Here is a 14,296-nt window from a genome sequence, read left to right as displayed (position 1 = left end):
TTTTTGTTTCTTCTTTTCACTCACAGAGGACCCAGAGTTCCTAGATGCCTCCCAACAGAATCTCAGAGCATATTTAAATCTTCCTGCCACACACAATGTATCTACCAGGCATGCTTACTAGAGTCAGTGTCTAAGCAACCCACCAGAGGCTGCTCATAGAGGTATTCTCTGCCTACCACACACTGAATTCCAGACAGCCAGAAGAAACTCAGGTATTCCCCATAAAATATGTTTTTTTTTACTTATTTGGTATTTAATTTTTATTAGTATACACAAATTATATACACAGGTTTTATTTATATGGCCATACACGGACATAATGTTTTGATCCTATTTACCACCCCTTAGCATCTCTTGTCATCCTCCCACTCCCACTGAGATGATTCCATTCCTCTTCCTAAGCTGTACCCCTTCTTCTTTCAAGTCTTTTTAAAAAAATGGCCAAATGAGTTTCACTATGGTGGCAGACAAGAACATGGGCGGGAGGTTATTTATAACAATATGGGAACCTTGCCAGTAGTGATACCTCTAACAAAAATGTCTCTTCCTTCCCAGAAACTACTCAGCACTCTCAGAAGTGCTGGGGTCTCCTGACCCCTGTCTCCATCCTGTGACCTTTTATTGGTAGGTCTTACCTTGCATTCTTCCTGTGCAAGTAATCACTGCTGTGGTTTCAAGAGAAGATGCACACCATGCACAGAAGTCAGGGTTGGGGCTGCCTCCCCTTCCTTCTGGCTCTTGCAGGTTTCTTTCCCTTTTGCCTGTGATGGCCCCTGAAACGTGAAGTAAGTGATATATGTGCCTCATTTATGTCTTAGCATCCAACTATTCATTTGACCAGATTTCAGTTTCTGCAGTTATCATTGCCTCATACAAAAAAAAAAGCTTCTCTGACCAAAGCTAAGAGCAGCTCTAATCTATAGGCATAAACACAGTTGTGTAGAAGGCAACATGACAAGCACCTCATGTCCACTTAGCAAAGCAACATCAGGAGACTTCCCACTACAGCAAATTAACTCTTCAGATACATACTTCTTAAAACAAATTCTTTTCTCATATATTACATCCCAACAGCAGTTTCCCCTCCCTCTTTTCCTCCCAGTCTCTCTCTCTCCTGTAACATCTCCCATTCTCCAGATCCATTCCTTCCCCATTTTGCTTCAGAAAAGAGGAGGCCTTCCAGGGATATCAACCAAACATGGTATAAAAACTTACAAAACTACTAGGCACAAACCCTCCTATCAAGGCTGGATGAACAACCCAATAAGAGGAAAAGGGTCCCAAGCACAGGCAAAAGTGTCAGAGACACTCCCACCCCCAGTGTTCAGAGTTCCACAAGAACTCCAAACTATATAACCATAACATACTTTTGATGAGATTTACAGTGCCAGGTATAAAATCCTTCTTCTGAAGGGAGCCTTAATCCAATTAGAAAGTATTTGGTTACCTCTGTAACAGACATGGTCCTGTTTCATCTATGGGCACATGCTGCCTGGCCACTTGATAGTTTTGCATACAAGCTCCACAGCTGAGAAAGACTGTTAATAATTATTTTCCCCCTAGTTACTTCTAGCACTGCATGACTTGGTCAGCAGAGAGGAAAGTTTCAGCTTAATTTCTCCAATATCCTCTATGTCATAGAAAATATGATATTTAAAAAATTTTTAAAGATATGTTTATTTATTTATTTTACATATCTGAGTACACTCTAGCTGTCTTTAGACACACCAGAAGAGGGCATTGGATTCCATTACAGATGGTTGTGAACCACCATGTGGTTGCTGGGAATTGAACTCAGGACCTTTGGAAGAACAGTTCTTGCTCTTAACCACTGAGCCATCTCTCTAGTCATGTAATCTGATATTCTTAGTAATTGGCTCTTATAATCTAGTTCTGATGAGGGACCAATAGCAATGGCAATTTCTTGGATTGTTTTGGGGTCTTCAGGAGCTTCTCTAACTAATAATTTATAGAAAGATATCTCATCCATATCAGGTACCAGTATACCAGGTACTGAGGTATTCATTCAATAGCCTATGTCTTCTGGAAGAAGCTTTATTCAATCATATAGGGTACTTCCATTAAAATTTTAAAATCTTTTACTTTAAAATTTAGCTTACACAACATCAGGTTTCCCCATAGCATTTTTTTTTTTTTTTTTTTTTGGTTGTCTACTCCTTCATCTCAGCGGCTCCTCACCCCACTTAAACCTTTTCACTCTAAGAATGCTCCCTTCCACTTTTGAGTCACAGTCATTCACATTCGTCCTTGCCATTAAAACCCCTCTTTTATCTTCTCATGGGCCCTCTCTAGTTTACTGGAACACATGTTAATTCAGTTAATTTAGTAAGGAGCTAGGATCCACTTAAGAAAGAGGACATGTACATGGGAGACCTGCTCTTTCTGAAGGGAGATAGAAGGAGCTGGAAGGGGAGAGAAGGGAAGGAAGGAGAATGTACAGTAGGAATGTAACACATGAGAGAAGAATTTAAAACCAAGGACAGGAGAGTGAACCCCTGTCCCCTGAATTGCCTCACTCCCTAGATTCAGCTCCCCAAGAGCCATTCTACCACTTGTCCCATATCTCACCAGCTGCCCAATGGCTGGGCCCCTGACCCCAATTCCTGTAGATTTCAGTTACTCGGGTGCAAGCCACACCAGTCAGAAGAACAGAGGCTTTCTGCTACACCAAAAGCCAAGCTAGTTGCCAGATGTCAAGCCCACCAAGCCCATAACTGGTCAGAGACTCCCTAGTGAATCAGAGGTCAAGTAGGCTATCAGAAATCCAGGCCACAAAGACTAGAAGACCAAAGAGGAAACAGAAATCAAGGATCAAAACTACCCATCCAACAAAGACAAACTCAGAAATCAGCACCTAGACCTATAATCATTCCAAACCCAGATGGCTAACCACCAGTTTAAGAACCCATTCAATAACAACCAGGACAGTATGGCACCACCAGAGCCAAGCTGTCCTATGACAAACAAGACCTGGATATTTCCATGAAGCTGAAGCACAAGAAAATGGCCTTAAAAATAACATATGAAGATGATAGAGGTCCCAAAGGAAGAAATTTATTTTTAAAATCCCTTAAAGAAGTAGAGAAAACAAAGAAATTGGAGGAAATCAATACATCCCTTAAAGAAAACCAAGAAAAAAAAACAAAACAAACAACAACAACAAAAAAAAACAGGTGAAGGTCCTAGGTCCTCTGCATGTATGTATGGCTGAGAAGCTTGGTGTTCTTATGGAGATCCTGATAGTGGAAGCAAGGCCTGTTTCTGACTCTTTTGCCTACTTGTGAAACCCATACTATGTTGCCTCTCCAGCCTTGATGTATGGTCTGTGTGTAGCTTCTTATGCTGTATTTGTTTGATGTCCCTGGGAGGCCTGCTTTTCTCCAAGGGGAGGAGGGTTATGGATCTGGGGGAGAGAGGATGCACACAGATGGGGGAGGGGAGGTTAGGCCCCTGGGAGAGGAGAAAGGGGAGGGAAAACTGTAGCTAAAATGTAATATATGAGAGAAGAAAAAAAAGAAAGATTGATAGACATAAAGTAATGAAATCCATCCAAACTGAAATGAAAAAGAAGAAAGAAAAAAAGAGAACTATTTATGGATGAGTGTATAGTTTTTAAAAGTCAAAAAAGAAAACAAAGAAAGGACATGATATATTTGTCTTTCCCATTTAATACTATATTTCTTAGTTCCATCCATTGTCCTTCAAATTTTGAAATCTCACTTCTCCTCACTTCTTTTTTTTAAAATTTTTATTATGCATTTCATAACATGTGCATAGTATATAATATGCTGCATAGCCTTCTAACCGGAACAGATGACCCTAGCTGAGCTAATTTTTTTCATCAGCTAGGAAACTGCTTCCTTAGTCAATGTTCTCCAGGCCCTTGGATACATAGTAGCGATTGAGTCCAGAGACACGTCTATCGCATTCCATCAAATACCATTGGTACTGGATTCGAGCAACTCTTTTTTCCTTGCCGCTGTTGGTAAAATTCTGGATATACGCAGTGGACACCCCGGGGATGATCAAGCACACCCCCATAATGGCGAGGCCAGGGAGAATCTTGAACCACATCTCCGCACCATCACTCACACTCCAACCCCCGTCACTGGCTCCTCAGAGGTGACCCGGCTTTACCTCTCTTCCGGCAGCACCCTCTCCTCATTTCTGAATAAAATCCCAGTAGCTATATATGCTACACGTTCATTACTGATTCATCAGCTGATGGCCATATAAGCTGACTTTATTTCCTTGCTATTGTGCAACAAACGTGGATATAACCGTATCTCTGTGATAAAACGTTTTTGCACAAATCATTTAGATACAGTGAACCATTTTCACCACTTATGGAAAGTATTATGTTACTTTAGTGAACTATTTATCATTCAGGTTCCCAGACAGATACTGCAGCTGGAGCCACTATGGTAATTTTTTTCTGTACACCAACACTATTGGTTATAATAAAGTTACCTTGCGATACTTTCTGAAAGCACTCACTGTTAACTGAATCAGTGTGTGTGTGTGTGTGTGTGTGTGTGTATATGTGTGTGTGTGTGTGTGTACATGTACATATTTGGTTGCTTACTTCCTCATTTTCTGCCTTTCCTACTTGAGAACTACAAGAATAAAACTCATTTCTTAGTGTCCCCAGTGTCAGCTAGAGCTCCCCTTAAAGGTGCTTGCATACATGGGTGAATGGAATGAAGAAACAGACCAGCATCATTGGAGTACTCATAGTTGTAAGTCCATCATGGGTGGTCATGACTATCAGAATGAACAAGGGCATAATCTTTGCTTTCTAAAGGCAATAGGGTCACTGAGATTCCTAGTATGGTTACTTGTAGTCAGTCTCTTGAGATCTTGCTTGCAGCTATATGAAGAACAAAACATAGGAATGTTTTGTATCTGGTCATTTTTTCCCCTTTTCTTATTAAGAATGAACAGTGTGCGGGTGAGTCTTCCTGTGTTCCTCCATGCTCTCTGAAGCACCACATTAAGTAAATCCCAAGGGGGACATGATATTCCTTTTGAAGAACAACCATCCGTGCAACTTTGGAGAAACCCTGGAGGACTCAAGAATGGGAATGGATCCCTGAATGAACTGAAAATCAGTTCTTTCTTATTGCCTTCTATTACTCTTGCTCTCGTAGTTGAATGGAGTCATGTTTTCATCTTATGTAATATGAAGGGACAATTCAACATTCAGTGAGTAGAGAGAATTTCCCTAGAGCTACATAAGACAAAACTAAGTGGTTACATAAGCACATATAAAATTGTAAATATTTTAAAGAGAGACTAAACATTCTATGGGACATGTCACCCTCAGGGAAATTAACAGCAGGGTCAACAAGCACTTTACATTAGGATTGCATACGGTTTTATGGCTACACTATGGGGAGAAGAAATAACTTATGTAGACATTTGTCATGACTCGCCCTGAGAACATAAAAGCAATACCTTTTGTCTCAGAGTAGCAGGACATATAGAAAGAAATACAGCCATAAATGACCATGGGGCATGTTCTTTGAGGTCAAAGTAAACAGCATATCAATAGAGTTTTTAGTTACAGAGGCATAGACAAATAAAGGGAATTAGCAAAGGATGGTGAGCCAACCAGAGACCAAAAGCAAGGTGAAACTCATGTCAATTTAATCCTGAAGACACAAAAGTATAGAAGTAGTCTTAGTGGAAGCAGCAAAAACTTGCAAAAGGAACCACCCAGTAAGGGCTATCGATATCTGCAGGCAGGGCCAGGGTCATAAGAAAAACAAGAAGTGAGAGGAAGGGGTTTTGACTAGCATCCCCATTTCTTGATCTTTTTTTTCCTACCCTCAGAGCACCTTTTCACACAGACACATTTTGGACTATTTGAAGAGAACTCTAGAATTAGTATTTTAGAGTCATGTATTTCTGGAAATGTTATACACATAAGGCATGTTTGCTTTAATAAACTGAGATTGAGGCTAGGAATGTAGCAGAGTGTGTAGAGTGTGTGTCTCACATGTGTGAATATACTCCAAGCAGGTCACGGATTCCTGTGATCTCAGAACTCAGGAGGTAGAGGCACAAGGTTCAGAAGTTTATGACTATGTTTGGTAAATAGTGGGGCTGAAGCTAGTCTGTGCTACTCGACACTGTCCCCCATTATAATCCTCTCATATGGCATTTGGGGTCTGGAAGCCTTCCATGAATAGAGCTAATGGAATATCAAGTTGGGGTTCAGTGGGGGTACTTGTGGGTGGATTATAATCAACACAGTGTAGGAACAGCCTTCAGGAATGTCACTCTAGTTTATAGCATTGACTGATCATGAGTCCAAGAATCAAGAATCCAGGGTGATGTAAAGGAGGGCTGTGGCTATAGAGGACAGTAAGGCCTAGCAGAAATGAAGCCTGAGGCCAGTGTCTGGTGAGTCCTTTCAATCCTCACAGGTGCCTGGACCAATGTTAAAGATACCTCTTAATAACTTACTAAAAGTAAGTCTAATTCAAGGCTTACAATTCTAACAGCAGTGCACACCCTGCCCCCCCCCATATGGGAATTGTATAAGGTGAAAGAATAGAATCCTTGTGACATTGGGACATAAACCAGTATCAGCATTGCCCATATGTAATTTATAACAAATATACCTTGTAACGTATTTTGTAGCCCACAGGTAAAAAATTAACACATGTAAGTATATTCTAAAATATGCAACAATTGCTGATATTTAAGAGCTTGTGCCATATGTCTAGCAAGAAACTAAACATTTTATAAATCTCTCTTTCTCTCTGTCGTGTGTCTGTGTATGTCTCTGTGTGTATTTGAGTGAGGATGCCTATAAACTTGTGTGTGTATGCAGAGACCAAGGGTCAACATTGGATGTTGTTCGTCATGAGCTGTCTACCTCAGTATTTTTTGAAACAGGGTCTCTTGCTAATTAGTCTAGTCGGGCTGGCCAATGAGCTGCAGAGATCCTCCTGTCTTTGTTTCCCAGTGCTAAAATTACAAATGCATGCCACCATGTTTGGCTTTTCACGTGGCTTCTGGGGATCAAAACTCAGGCCCTCATGGCTTACAGAGCAAGCATTTACTGGCTGAGTTACTACTCCAGCACCAATCCCAGACTCTTGGGCTGTGGGTTGCAACCCCATATGGGTAGCATAACTGGATATAAAATTATGAAAATTTGGTAACAATAAATGGTTTTTGAATGTGCAACGACTCAATCTTAATTTAAAATCCAATGCATAATGGAGCAGGGTCATCTCTGGCAGTGCTTGCCTATGTTGCCTCACACGGTTCCACTACCATATTGGCTCTGAACCCCAACATATGCACTTTGTGTGGAGTCTGCCACCACACCAGACAACCTCAGAAAATGCTCCCAGAAACATCTCAACTCAAACTGAGGCTATTGTGTATCATGAATTGTAGTGTTTTTACTGTGCCTACAAAGTTTTCTGTGCTTATACAAACATATGCCTTGGTTATGGAAAGCAAAGACTTTTGATATTTTTTCTACCCTCAGTCTTTATGCATCAAATTAACATATCTTCCATTTCGTTGTGTTAGAATGTTGATTTTAAAACCTGCTTCTTGAGTTTCTCACTTGAGTTTCATCTCTTAAAGAGGGCTGGAGTGGCACAGTGGTTAAGAACACTGGCTGCTCTTCTACAAGCCTCATTCCATACCCAGCACTCGGTGGCTAAAACTTCTATACCACAGGATCTGTCTTCCTTCTCTGGCCTCCTCAAGCACCAAGTATGTGTATGGCACACAGACAGTCAGATATGCAGGGGAAACCCTAATACACATAAAATACATAATTTAAAAAACCATTTAGGCTGAAAAGCAACCTATAATTTCCAACAATTTTTGAAATAGCCCTAAATATACTTCTGTCATTTTGAACTACATATTTGTATGAGGTGGCATTCTTAGCACTGATGATTATAAAATCAAAATATCTGACAACTCTAAGTAATGTTGGAAATGCTGTACCCTACAGCTTCAAATATTCAACAAACATTTAATTTGTTATACAAAAAGAATCAATCCATGCCGTAGTCATGCAAATTTGCTCTCTTTAATAAATAATTATATATGTAAATTATTTTAAGGTAATTTCCTTCTTAAGATAGATTTCTTTGTGGTTTTTAATCATCAAATGTTGAAGTGGTTTTTAATCATCAAATGTTGAATTGTTTGACCTATATGTGTATTTTTTACATCTATATGCTCAGGTCGTGTAAAAACTTCCTGAGTGAAAGTTTTATTTTTGAGTTCCCCTCACTCCCTCATCACATTCGCTCAATGAAGTCTCTATTATTGAAGTATATTGCTACTCCCGAATCCTATGTTTAGAAACAGGGTCTCCTTATGTAGCCCAGGCTAACCAGAGATTTGAAATCTTCTAGCCTCAGCTTTCCTAGGTGCTGGGATTACAGGTATATGCATCACATCCAGCTAAGTCACATGGTTTAGTTAGTTTAAGAAGCCCCTGTTAGGGGGCAGCCCTGCTTATACACTGAAGACCTAAAATCAGCCATAGGCCTAAAATCAGCAATAGGCCTGTCATACGTGTATACTAACACCAAGTCTTGGGTCTCAGTGGAAAAACATTGAAACAGATGGCTATAAGCTATTGTAAACAGGCAGCTTTTGTGGAAATTTACCAGCCTGAGTAGTCATAGACCTTGTAAATAGGTAGCCTTGGCAGATAATACCAACTTAGAAAAGGACAAGTGAATGATAGGCAGAGTCATAGTGACCTGTCCCCTGGACCTTCACCCAGCCGATACCATGTTCTGAAAGATATCTGTATTCCCCCTGAACACCCATTCTCCAGTGTCATCCCCTTCCCCATGTCCTACCTTTTTGTGTTTACAACCCCTGTGTGAATAAGTAAAAGTTACGATTTGAAAAAAATAAATAAATTTAAAAAAAAAAGAAGCTCCTGTTAGAGATACAAACTTGTTCAATCTCTGCAACAACTGTTTAAGGTAAGAACTATCTTTAGCCTGGTTTTTATTTTCAGGCCCCAAAGACCAAAATCTGAAAGAAGCTAGAAATACCGTGTCAAACACCTAATTAAAGAAGATTTTGTTTTCCTCTCAGAATAAAATCCCCTAGGAATAGTGCGGAGGTCAATAGCAGAGCCTTAGAGCAGCGCCGCGATGTTCCACGGGCTGCCAGGGCTGAGCTCTGGGTTGGGCACAGCTGCAGAAAAGCCTGAGAGAGACCCTTAGGTAGGGGCAGTGAGCATTTCAGCAGAAATAAAAGGCCACCTAACTAGATGGTGGTGGGGTGGGGAGTTGTCTGAAAGTATAGAGTTGACTAGTAAAAAATCCAGTTTAGGGGCAGAAGAGATGGCTCAGTGGATAAAAGCACCGACTGTTCTCCAAAGGTCCTGGGTTCAATTCCCAGCAACCACATGTTGGTGCACAACCATCTATAATGGGGTTCAATGCCTCCTTCTGGTGTATCTGAAGACAGCTACAGTGCATTTGCTTTCTAAGTTTAAGTCTACAAAAATTGAATCAGTCAAGAGTTAATTATCTTGGCTTTACCTCCTTCAGATTCTCAGAGATCTGCCAGGAAGCATTCATTTTGCAGCCAAAAATGATTGATTAAACACCCTATCACTGCTATTTAGTTTTCTAGGAGACATTAAAAAACTGTAAGAGCCCTTCGAACCTCAGCTTCCTCAACTCTAACATAGAATGCTGTCGGCTTCATTGTACGTGGGTATTAAGGTAGGCATTCAATTTAAAACTCTTACCTACTGCTACAAAACAGGCAGCTCCATTTAAAAATGAAAATAAAATCCAAACACGTTTTCTGGAGGAAAGTGTTACAGAAACACAAATTATACATTCCAGTTCCAACACCACCTAGCTAATATGTTTTATGAAGAAACCCAGCTGTAATTTTAAAAAATGTTTTGAACTCACCCCAAACCTCCCCACCCTTCACGCTTCTAAAACTGGAAACCAAGGAGGAGGTAAAGTCCCCATCTGTGCAGCGCACTCTTCGAATATGAAATTTAAATAAAAGCCTTCTCAGCGTGTTTAGATAGACCTCCTCGGCTTTTGGGCAGATAGATCTGCTTCGGTTAGAATGTAATCCTACTCATTCATAGTTGCAGGACTTTCACTAAAACCAGCGAGAAAGAAAAACAATAGTCTGTTTAATTAAATTATGCTAAAGCCTGGACTCAATCCAACTACGTATTAAGAGGTAAGATTATGAATATGGAATAGAATGCTCTGCAGAAGCTCCACTATCTGCTCCCCAACCCCTTCACATTCAGAATGATGCCCCTTCCTCATTCATAGCCCCTGTGCTTTCAGACGAATGAGGCTGGTCTAGTAGACACAAAGCGTATTTATATTGTTCCCTCATCTTCCTTCTTCAGCTTGCTAGCCCTGGCTTCTAGTAGAACCCCAGCATCCTGTATCAGGTAGCCATTTCCCTCCTGTTTCCCATGGAGATGATCTACTTCCTGGGTAGGATGGTAGGCTACTGATCCTTGCCTTTCCTTCCGCCAATTGTCCTTTAGAAGAGACCTAAAGCTTTCTGGGACCGCATGCTGAACAACACCAACCACTGCAGGTTTGGGCTGCTCCTGTAATAATAATAATAAAATAATAATAATAATAATAATAATAATAATACATGCATGCACATCAGAGCTGACAGTGCCTGTTAAATGGAAGCATTTGGTGGCACATATTGAGTTAGATCTACAACACACTTCTTTTTTTTTGTTTTTCGAGACAGGGTTTCTCTGTATAGCCCTGGCTGTCCTGGAACTCACTCTGTAGACCAGGCTGGCCTCGAACTCAGAGATCCACCTGCCTCTGCCTCCCAAGAGCTGGGATTAAAGGCGTGCGCCACCACTGCCCGGCTTACAACTCACTTCTTAATAAATCAATCTAATAGTACCCAAACAACATGGCAATGACCTGCTGCTTGTCAGTGAAAAGGAGGAAGAGTTAGATAGAGGCAGGACCAGGCACTGCAGCAGTCACTTCCAACAGCAGAATAGTAACTCAGAAACATTTTTTTGTATTGATTTGATTTTTATTTTTGAGACAGAGTCTTACTATATAGCTTAGGCTGGCCTCTTTTGACTCACTATTTAGTCCAAGCTAACCTTGAGCTCAAAGCAATCCTCCCATCTCAGTCTCCCACTGGGGTTGCAGGCATGAACCCCAGTGTCCCAGGTGTAGGAGTTTTTCACTACACTGTGGCCTAGCTAGACCTGGTTCCTGGCATGGAACTGTAGTACAAGTTACTGGGGAGGCTGAGGCAGGAAGAGGAAAAGCTCAAGGTCTTTCTGAGCTTCAGATTGGGTTTAAACCATCAAGGTCAACTTAATGAGACTATATAAAATTTAAAAAGTAAAATTAACAAACAAAAAGATAACAAAAAACAAAAAATAAATGTATGTGGGTGCTGTGTTAGAGCACTTGCCTGGCACGCGTGAGGCCCTTGTTTCAATTCCAAATACTGCAAAGATGGACATGTAAAAATAAATAATAAATAAATAACAGCAAACCCTAGCCCCACTTTATTTAATTTGTCTGGGATTTGGCTTATAAATGTATCATATAACAGGAAATTTACTATCTTTGTCACTTTCAAGTACACACCTCAGTATCCTTGTCATAGAGTGAGAATAGCCCCCAGTAGACTCATATGCTTGAATATTTGGTCTCCAGTTGGTGGAAAGATTTGGGAAGAATAAGGAAGTGTGGCTTTGTTGGAGGAGGTGTGTCACTGAGGATGGGCTTATAGGTTTCAAAACCCCAAGCCATTCCCAGTGTGCCCTCTCTTTGCATCCTGCTTCGGGATCAAGATGTGAGCTCTCAGGTATTCTTACTGAATACCTGAGATACCTTTGCTCTACCTTCATGGACTCTAATCCTCTGAAACTGTAAGTGCAATGAAATACTTTCTTACATAAACTCCTAGATCAGGGTGTTTTGTCACAGCAATAGAGAAGTCACCATGGCAACCGTATTTTCACATTGTTACAAGCAATCTACACAACATTTTTGCCTTGCAAACATGAAGTTCTGTTCATATTAAACCAGAGCTCCCTGTCCTTAAGATACCCACCACTTAGCCTCTACTCATAACTTCTGTTACACATTTTTATGCATTCGACTAGTTTGGTAGTCATGTAACTGGAATCATAATGTTTGCTTTTTTGTGCCTGGATCATTTAGTTTATCATAATATTCCCTAACTTCATTCATGTTGTAGCATGTGACAGGATTTCCTTCCTCTCTCCAGCTGAACCATGTTCCATCATGTGCACAGTGGATACCACATCTTGTTCATTCATTAGTTAACAGACAGATTGTTTCCATCTCTTGGATGTTGTGTACTGTGCCACTGAGAATATAACTGTGTACTCTTACTGAAGATCATTTGTCTAGGTAGTCAAGGATTTATTTCTGGGATCTCTGTTCTATTGTAGTGGTGGGTGTTTGTGATAGAGTCTTTGTGGGTATATGCCTAAGTGTGTATGTTTGTGTTCATGAGAGAATGCCTGTGTGCATGTGAAGGTAGAGGTTGATATTTCATATCCTCTTCAATCTCTTTGCCATATCTCTTGAGACAGGGTCTCTAACCAAACTTGGAGTTTGCCAACTGGGCTAAGACTAGATGACCACAGGCCTCTGGGGGCTCTCTGTTTCTGTCTCCCCAGCCCTGAGATTACAGGCAGACATTCACCACCAAGCACAGCTTCTTTGTTTTGTTTTGTTTGGTTTGGTTTGGTTTGGTTTGGTATGGCTTGGCTTGGCTTGGCTTGGCTTGGCTTGGCTTGGCTTGGCTTGGTTTGGTTTGGTTTGGTTTTTTGAGACAGGGTTTCTCTGTGTAGCCCTGGCTATCCTGGAACTCACTCTGTAGACCAGGCTGGCCTCGAACTCAGAAATCCGCCTGCCTCTGCCTCCCAAGTGCTGGGATTATAGTCGTGTGCCACCACTGCCTGGCTCAAGCACAGCTTCTTAATGTGAGTTCTGGGGATTAAATTTAGTTCTTCATTCTTGAAAGCACCTTACTAATGAACCCATCTCTCAGCCCCTGTATGTCTGTCGTCTTTATACAAACACCACTCTATTTTGGAGATTGTTTTTTTGGTTTGTTTGTTTGGGTTTTTTTTACATAAGGAAATGTAAACTCTTCACATTCGTTTTTCTCCCAAAATTGTTTTGACTATTTGGTGTTCCTTAGAGTCTCATGTGAATTTTATTATAGATTAAATGTTTCTATCTCTGCCAAAACATGCCACTAGGATTTTGAAAGGGATTGTGTTGAATCTGCAGGGTACTCTGGGTAATAGGATCACCTTAAGAGTTTTGCTTTCTCATGGTTGCCTTTCTGTTCATTAGCATCTTCTTTAATTTTGTTGTCAATGTTCCATTGATTTTTATAAGTCTTTTTTTTTTTCTTTTTGGTTTTTCAAGACAGGGTTTCTCTGTGTAGCCCTGGCTGTCCTGGAACTCACTCTGTAGACCAGGCTGGCCTCGAACTCAGAAATCCACCTGCCTCTGCCTCCCAAGTGCTGGGATTAAAGGCATGCGCCACCACCACCGCCCAGCTTCCATTGATTTTTGCTGTACATGTTTTTCATGTTCTTGGAGTGATATTCCAAAGCACACACTATGTAGACACAATAATGATTAAACCATAGACTTAATCTACTTCATTTTAGATGCTATTGAAAGAAATTTTTTTTAGTCCTTATATTCCTTTTCAAGTTGCATACTGGCAGGATATTTGTATTTAATTGTTGATTCTTGTAACTTTGCTAAACTTATTTATTAGTTCCAATAGATTGTTTTGCATGTGAAATTTTAGGATTTTAAATATATAAGTCATCTGTAAATGGATAATTTTCCATTTTCTTACCAATACGAATACATTTAAGTTCTGTTTCTCATCTTAAATTTTCTGCTCAAGACTGAAGTATTGCATTCAACAGAAATGGTAAGCGGCAGCTGTCCTTATCTTGTTCCTAATCTTAGGGAAAATATGTAGTTTTAAGAAGTTTTCTGATTGATTCTACTTTGTAGCCAGACTGGAGAACCACTTGATTGGAATGTTACTTCCTCAGCAACAAAAATCTGTCAGGAGAGCTGCCATGAAAGAAATCTTGGCCCCCAATTGGAAGCAATGCTAAGAAGACAGGAATCAATGGGATGCTTTTACTCAATTTGGTCATGTTGCCAAACTATTCATCTTCAAGCCCATGAAGGACATTCTGATGCCAGAAAGT

At 40.5% G+C, this 14,296-nt stretch overlaps 1 pseudogene; it reads right to left on the bottom strand.

The window, feature by feature from the left end:
• Nucleotides 1-3,882: 3,882 nt before the first annotated feature.
• LOC114617837 lies at nucleotides 3,883-4,095 on the bottom strand (annotated as a pseudogene).
• Between the last annotated feature and the right edge of the window lie 10,201 nt (nucleotides 4,096-14,296).

Source organism: Grammomys surdaster, unplaced genomic scaffold (genome assembly GCF_004785775.1).
Source record: "Grammomys surdaster isolate TR1022 unplaced genomic scaffold, NIH_TR_1.0 139, whole genome shotgun sequence".
In the NCBI taxonomy this organism is placed as follows: Eukaryota; Metazoa; Chordata; class Mammalia; order Rodentia; family Muridae; genus Grammomys; species Grammomys surdaster.
This window is presented reverse-complemented; position numbering and strand designations above follow the sequence as displayed.